The following is an 8,700-nucleotide window of genomic DNA, read 5'->3' on the forward strand; positions in this document are numbered from 1 at the left end:
GTTGACGGAATAGATCATTTGTGAGACAAATTTGGATATAAGGTGTTTAGAATTAGGATGCTGTTTCAATAAAGCATAAAAACAGTGTTCCTGAGGTAAGTTTTTCAAATTATTGAAATTATTATTAGCAAAATGTCTTAACTTGTAAATAACATAAAAAGTGGGCTGGTGGGAGAGAAAATGCTTCTTTCAGCTCAGTAAATGATGCTAAATGATTTACGTATAGATCTGAAAAAGTTATCAGACCCTTCTCCTTCCAATCTCATTTAGATGGAATATAATTATGATTAAAACTAATAGGAGAGTGTAAGATGACAAGTATTTTAAAGATTTTTAGGTTTTTTTTGTCTGACCCACACATGCCTTACAACTCGGGTAAAGTGTTTGCATGCCCACCCAATGGCCCTTCTGTGCGGGGGGGGGTGCTCCTTGAGTCTTAATCTGAACCATTAGAGGTGCATAAACTAAGCTGAATAACCACTAGAGAACGTATAAAGAACCACACAGGGAGGGGCTGAACAGGTTCTTTACGACAGTGGCGCTACAGAGCAGCACCTCAACCATCACAAAGAACCGCTGATGCATATGGTGAACCTTCAGCTGGGTCTCACAAAGGGTCTGCTGCCATGTCAGTCAAGCTTTGTTTACAACTCTCCTCTCCCGCTCCTCTCGCTTCACTGCCGTCTCCCAGGCAGACGGCTGTCTTATTGTAAAGTTGGGCGGCAGGATGTGTGATATACATGATGGGTAATCGGATAAGTTGGGTAACATCCTCCTGCCTTCTCCCCAGAACAACTCTGTCCACTGAACTGCAAAGCCCAAACCCAACTGTCACATTAGCAGCTGGAAGAGCACTCGCTGTGTTGCGCAAATAACCCTCAGACATTCCTCACATACAGTCAGTGGTGGAAAGTACATTCACTCAAGTACGCAGCACAGAGGTACATTTACTTTACTTAGTATGTCCATTGTTCAATACTTTATGCTTATACTTTATACCTTTTACACTTAAACTATACTTACACTTAATTTTAATTTGTAGATTTAGAAACATTTTTAAAACATTTATAAACCTATGTTATACATTGTCTATTCAAAAATAGACGATCTATAAGAGCTTATAGACCTGCTATTTTTGACAGATGTAGATCAGCTGTTTTCTCTCTTTTATTTTTCTAAGCCATTTAGATGGGCCGTAGCCAGAGGCTATTGTGACCATTTGAGCGTTCTTGGCATGGGAAAGTAAAACAAAAGTAAAATGGTACTGTAGGTCAGATTGCATATTTGAATATGCATGACAGAATGTTGCATTATGAAGAAAGTGGGTAAAATGGCTAATGATGCGGTCGACAGTCTGCCGAAGCTGTTATAGTCAAACGTAATTTGCACATTAAACCACCTCTTCATGACCACAACCTGCATTTGATCTAATGACAGAAAGTGCAAGCTTTCAAGTATAATAGTTTTAATGAGGCATTTCACGTTCACAGCCTAATCCACTGGTTCTCAAAGTGGTGTCCGGGGACCCGTAGGTGTCCTTGAGGGCGATCCAGGGGGTCCCCAGCAAAACGTGGATGACTATTTTTCACTTCTGGGGCGTTCAAATATTTTCAAAAGGGGGTCCGGGGCCAAATACATACAGTTTGGGGGTCCTTGACATGAAAGTGTTTGAGAACCACTGGCCCAATCTGGTCAAAGAATGCCACTCTATAGCGCTAAACGTCCCCTTTCTTTTAGCAAGTGTATTTGTCACTTTTTATAATGAGGCTTGGTCTTGTCATATTTGCTGTTGCCTAGAAGACCTACTCATTGTTATTTAGTGCCCCAGTTTTATCAACAAGGTTTGCTCTGAATTCTTGCAAAGTTGGCAATTATCTTTATCTCTGTGTGCTTAACCACTTAATTAGTATACCATGTAAACTAATACTTTGTAGACCGCTCTGTACTTGGTCCCCCTCATAGAAATGTCTCCGGCGAAAATAATCTACAAGCTCACAACACGTCACAATGCAATGCTATTTGCAACAAATGTTCTAGAACCTCAAGTGGTAAAAAGAGCTGTCATGAGGAAAAAAGCTGATTATAAAAATGGGGATATTATGTAAGGACAACACATACAGTAGCAAAATGGCATTGAATAAACTACCACTTTTGACATCTGGCATCCATAGTTTGGGCATGTCAAAATATTGAATGTTATGTAATCAAACCATATGGATCTCGGGGGCCACATGGGAATGGTGCAGCTCCAATAATGTGGATCTCAGGCTTCATGTGACCAGCCGGTGACATCAGTCATCTAACGACATAATTATCTAATACGTTATGACTCCAGATGGGGGCAAGATTTCAGCCTGTCAATCTGTAATTTGTATTTTTGAATACTATTTTGTTTTAAAGAAAGTACTGGTACAGTACTTTAACTCAAGTACAAATTTGTCTGGGCAACTTGCACTTTTAGTTGAGTCACATTTGACCATGAGTATCTACACTTTGACTCAAGTATACTGGGATTGAGTACTTTGTCCACCACTGGCTCTGGGTGTCTCGTTCACTTTCAAGTCAAGTCTGCTTTTGTTCTTCTTCTTATGGCGGCCACTTGAGGATGAAGAGGGAGCTCTCTGTGGCTTCAGGTCTGCAGGGCTCCATGTCCATCCTCTGTGTCCTCCTGACCAGGCTCATTGTCTTGGTCCTGGAGGTCTGGGGAGACATCGCCGCTCTCTGTCCCACCACTCGGCTCACACTTCATATGATCTGGTTTACCGCCAAGTGCACAAGCTGCTGACGTGACAGAAGAATTGCTGAACAAACGCTCTGCTTCCTTGAATGTTCCATTTCCTCTGTCCATCGTCTTGCCGTTGGAGGTGTTTGGGTTGGTGAGGTATTTGTCCCATCCTCTGATGATGTTCCCGTACATCTGGGTGTCTTCCAAGTAGCTGCCCTCTATTGCATAGATCCGTCTTTCCAAGTTCGACAATGTCTCAGTCAGTTCTTGCTTCCTCTTCACCAGTTCTTCGAGTTCCCGACGAGTGTCGGGAATCTCTGGCGGTGTCGCTCTAGTCTGCGTTGCCATGATGGATCTCCGTCGGTGAAAAAACGAAACTGTGTTGCTGAACCAATGTGCATGTCGCACTGCATGTGGCCAGCATGTGACGTCAGTCGCATTGCATGTGACGTCAGTCGCATTGCATGTGACGTCAGTCGCATTGCATGTGACGTCAGTCGCATTGCATGTGACGTCAGACATCTGTGATGTAAGTCGTCTCTGACATATTTATGATGTCTGACTCCAATTTTGGGCAAGGTTTCAGCGTGATCAGAGCCCCATTTGACTAAAATTATAAAATGAAAGTTAAATATGAGATGTAGAGTTGCCGACAATAGCCTGTTTTGGCTGATTTGAATAGGAAAAACGTACTGAGTATAACTCGGTAGAGTTGAACTCTTTAACTGCCAGAGTGATAGTGTAATAGTGTGCCACTACTGCCAGCAAAACGGATAATTTACTGCACAGCTGCGTTTCAATGAGGCTTGTTATTGCCGTAAAGCAATAGAAATGGAGATCTAGCAGAGATATAGCCATTTCCTCATAGGAAATAAACAGGAAGTAAACAAGCTTTTAATGTTTTTAAATGACGTCAATTCCGGGTCTGTCGTCATCAGGCAGTGAAAGCATCATTCATAGGATAGATAACAGCGCCATCTAGTGGAAAACCATTGAAAACAAAAACGTGTCCAAACTCGTCGTCGGCAGGCTGCGCCTTGGCAGAATTCGACGAGGAAACACGTCCATGGCAGGCAAATAATTAAATGATGTCATTGTGTGTACAGTATGGCTTGAGAGACTAATTTGTCTATACTCTCTCTGTCCCTCTCATGCAAACTGACACACACACACACACACACACACACACACACACACACACACACACACACACACACACACACACACACACACACACACACACACAGAGAGAGAGAGAGACTATGCCAGTGGTTTTCAAACTTGGGAAAGACAAAATCTCAAGGCACACCTGTATTCATAGTATTCACACCTGTATTCAATAGCCAAACTACAAGCTCACAACACATCACATCGCAACATGTTGTGAGCTTATAAAGAGATATTCTTGCTACGTATTTGTTTTAATTATTTGTAATTATTATTTTTGTAAAGTTGTATGTAATGCAATTACAAAATCCCAAGGCACACCTGGGCTTGTCTCACGGTAAAACACACACCATTTGAGAACCACTGGTCTATGCTGACATTGTCTGCCAACTTTCAGATATAACTGTACATTTCCTACATCAGTGGGTCTCAAACTTTTTCATGTCAAGGACCCCCAAATTGACACGTATTAGCCCGCGGACCCCCATTTGAAAAGATAAGCCAGGGACCCCCATAAGAGAAGATTTGTACGGCTCTAGCAGTGATTCTCAATCATTGTAATTTAAGGACCCCCCTAGTTTGACATGCATTAGGCTACGGACCCCCATTTAATGGCATTTTTATCTCTGGGACCCCAATTCATATTGTAAAATCAATGGTTCCATTTGTACACTCTCAGAGTTACAGACCCTTAAGGGTCCATTTGGTTCCTATAAATCATTTAGCTGGGGACCCCCTGGTATCCCTTCAAGTACCCTGGGGGTCCCCGGACCCCACTTTGAGAACCAATGTCCTACATCAGTGGTGTAAAGTAACTAAGTACATTTACTCAAGTACTGTACTTAAGTACAATTTTGAGGTACTTTTACTTTATTGGAGTATTTCCAATTGTCTATACTTTTACTTCTACTCCACTACATCTCAGAGGCAAATATTGTACTTTTACTCCACTACTATTATTTGAAAACTTTAGTTATTACTTTGCAGATCTGAATTATTATTATTATTATTATTATTATTATTATTATTATTATTATTATTATTATTATTATTATTATTATAAAACATACATTAACCACTTTAGCCCTGTTTTATACCTAGGCTATTTGATATATAACGCGTCACAAGCGTTGTGAGCTTGTAGATCTACTATTTTCAACCATTTTAGTACTTTAACTTTTGGTACTTTAAGTATATTTTTATGCCAATACTTTTGTACTTTTACTCAAGTATCATTTTGAACACAGGCCTTTTACTTGTAACAGAGTATTTTTATATTGTGGTATTGCTGCTTGTCAGTCCTATCTACAATTGACTGTTAACTTGTGTAGACATAATGTCAACAACATTACAGATCTTACTTCCATTCACGAAGGACTCGCAAAGCGAGGGGAAAACCCAACACTTACAATTGGAAACTCAACCTTTGATTGACTGGTGAGACAAATATAATTGACACAAGGAATTAACGATCAGACTTTGCGCATTAGAGAGCCATTTGAATGATAGAAATCTGAGAGAAAGATGGAGAGGGGAAGACAATGAATGTCTTTGAGAGAGAGGGGGGGGGGCACCGGCTTTGGATGCTGTCATCAATGCACTGAATGGGACATTATCATGTTTAATCAAGTAGGTGAGATACTGAGCTACTGACGGGGCTTAGTAGATGTTTTGTATAAAGTATAGTTTTGGACCGTGACGGAGGCGCGCCGTCTCAAGCAAACTTGAGCCACGAGAGGCACTACCGAGCGAGCTAAAGCGAGCAAGTTTGTTAGATTACTATTTCTATGCATTTGATGTGTTATTGATGTATTATTGATGTATTATCTTGTGTCCTTGCTTACTGTAAGTCGCTCTGGATTAAGAGCGTCTGCTGCGAAGTTCGCTTGAGCCGACTCAGCGCCGTCCGAGTTACGTACCGATAGGCACATAATCGTAAATCATGTTTTGGGGTGAGCGTTTGCCCCAACTTTCATCAACCCACAGAATAACGACAAAACACCTAGCCCCGTCGGTAGGTCAGTATCTCACCTACTTAGACCAATCAATAGTCTGATTTAAACGTGATAATGTCCCATTCAGTGCATTGACAGCATCCGAAGCCGGGGGGTGGGGGCAGACAGTAGAGACTGCTATATTGATCCTCTTATCTTCAAAGACCACCATTTTTGCAACACACACACCTGTACAGAGTCTGTCCTTGTTGAGCTGTGTGGAAAGTGTTAAACTGTTGTAATGAGTCTGTCTGTCTGTCTGTCTGCAAAATTGGTCCTCCAGAGCAGTGGTTTTCAACCCTTTTCATATCAAGGTCGATTGTTTATTCGGCATTTGAGCCACAGATCACCATTTGTATTAGCCATGGTTCACATGACGCTTGTATACAAGCGTCATGGTGCCGAGTCCCCCTGGTCTAAAGTTGTGTTTGATTTTTTCACATTGCCATCTCTCACATAAACATAAACGTTCAGATTTCAAATATAAAGTGCTTACCACCGAGCCACGGATGTTACAAGGCGACGCGAACCGCGATAAGTACTCGTATCTCCCGTATTGTTCAATAAAAAGCATTTTAATCCCATCGCCGGCCATTTTCTTTTTTCTTTTTGTAATGTATCAGAGTGCAATACACCTCCCAACCATTAGTGTCGCATGGTTGGAAGCATCAGAGAAAATTTGGAGAAAATGGCCGGCGATCGGACTAAAATGCTTTTTATTGAACAATACGGGAGATACGGGTACTTATCGCGGTTCGCGTCGCCTTGTAACATCCGTGGCTCGGTGGTAAGCACTTTATATTTGAAATCTGAACGTTTATGTTTATGTGAGAGATGGCAATGTGAAAAAATCAAACACAACTTTAGACCAGGGGGACTCGGCACCATGACTGTCATGGTATGACAGTCATGTTTCAGGGCTACATTTGTATGAGATTAAAGTTTAAACCTGTCAGACCCAAAACTTTGAATATTTCGTTATCGTTGGATAAGATTCTGTCCACAATTCCATGCTGTATTGATGTTGGTACCATAGGAGAGATGACAGGCAAACGTTTATTACTTAAGTCATGCAGATGTTTAACAATAATGTAACTCTTGAGAGCGTAAAATGAAACCAAATGGACCCGTAAGGTTTCATTTTACGCTCTCAAGAGTTAAAGATCTATAAGGGTCCATTTGGTTACCAACTCTCCATCATACCAACTCTCCATCATTTAGGGACCACCTGGAACCCCCTCAAGGACCACTGGTGGTCCCCGGATGACTGGTTGAGAACCACTGCTCCAGAGGGTGCTGAAAACAAAGCTCAACTATGCACATCTATTGGCGTTGGTTACCAATTAGGTTGTGAGATGTTTTTCTTATGCCTCCGCCATAACAGCCATGGTTGGAGGCATTATGTTTGCGGGTTGTCCGCCCGTTCGTCCGTACGTACATCCGTTTCAAGCCTTGGCACAAATGTTCACGTGGACTCAAGGATGAACTGATTATTTGTAGGTGGCCACCGGTCAAAGGTCAAGGTCATTGTGACCTCAATAAGCAAATACATTAAATGAAAGTCTTGGCTCACTACATACTAGATACTACATGAGTCTGGACATGCATGGATGTGAAAGGCAACTGGTTGGTGGTACAACACTGTAGTATTTCCAGTTCAATGCAATACCCAGTTTCTACTTCATAACCTGAACAAATTGTCTAGAGCACAAATGTGCACTCTCAGAGATAAAATAACACTGTAGATTGGGGTCCCAGAGATAAAAATAATAATAATTGTATGAAATGGGGGTCTGTGGCCTAATGCATATAAAACAGGGGTCCTCGAAATAAATAAAAAAAGGTTGAGAAACACTACTCTAGAGTAGTAATGCAGGACATAATGTGGAAGAGGATTACACTGGCTCACACTGTATCTGCCACATTGTCACTTCCATGAACCACCACAGCAGGGTATGTCATCGTTGGGGTCCAGCTGGACCACCAGAACCCCCCCGACTCCCCCCCCCCCCTCCTCCAGCTTTTCTGAAGTAAGGGCGGAAATTCCAGTCAGAGCCGGGCGCCGCTTGCCAAAAACCCTGCTCTTCCAAAGTCATTTGCAGCAAAGTCCATTATCATCATCACTTGCGGTGATGAATTCCCTGTGATGGTGGCAGGCCCACAGCAGCCTCCACTCATAATGACATTCTGCTCTTGTTGGCAGCGCTCCGCGTCACATGGCTCGGTCCCAACAGCCCAGTGTGTCAGACGTACATCCACCATACTGGAGCTGGCCTCTTCCTGCAAGGGGGAAATAAAGAGCTAGCTAGAAATGTGGTGGTGCTGATGAGAGAGAGAGAGAGAGAGAGGATGTGTCAGGCACAGCAGAGTGAAGACGGTCAAATCCCAGTGGTGCAAGAAGTCCCCGGCAAAATGATTTAATAGAGCATCAAAATCAGTTGAACTATTAACCCCTATATAAATAGACAATGTGAATCTTGTAGATCGTCTATTTTCAAAAACTAAATACGAAAAAAAAACATTGTCTCTGGCTCTACATATTTTCTGATGGGGGTCCGCGGCCAAATACATATTAATTTGGGGGTCCTTGACATGAAAAGGTTTGAGAACCACTGGTCTATAGCAGCTTTAATAACTCTGACAAAATTGACCCGTAAGTGCCCATTTGGTTCCATTTGTACACTCTCAGAGTTAAGAAATTGACAAATTAAAAGTAGTGATTTTACTGTGTAGAGTGACCAATGGCAGCATATAAAGCAGATACATCACAAAGGTATTTGACCATCCAGTCACCTTCTATAGGCCGGCCTATGA

The 8,700-nt window shown here is 42.0% G+C and overlaps 1 pseudogene across 1 annotated transcript; it reads right to left on the bottom strand.

Annotated features, from left to right (window-relative positions):
* Positions 1–2,498: 2,498 nt before the first annotated feature.
* Positions 2,499–3,073, bottom strand: LOC308088864 (chromatin modification-related protein MEAF6-like; annotated as a pseudogene). The gene has a single exon. The product of its transcript is annotated as a chromatin modification-related protein MEAF6-like (transcript).
* Between the last annotated feature and the right edge of the window lie 5,627 nt (positions 3,074–8,700).

The sequence above is a fragment of the Gymnoscopelus braueri genome (genome assembly GCF_963280865.1).
Source record: "Gymnoscopelus braueri genome assembly, chromosome: 7".
Classification (NCBI taxonomy): Eukaryota; Metazoa; Chordata; class Actinopteri; order Myctophiformes; family Myctophidae; genus Gymnoscopelus; species Gymnoscopelus braueri.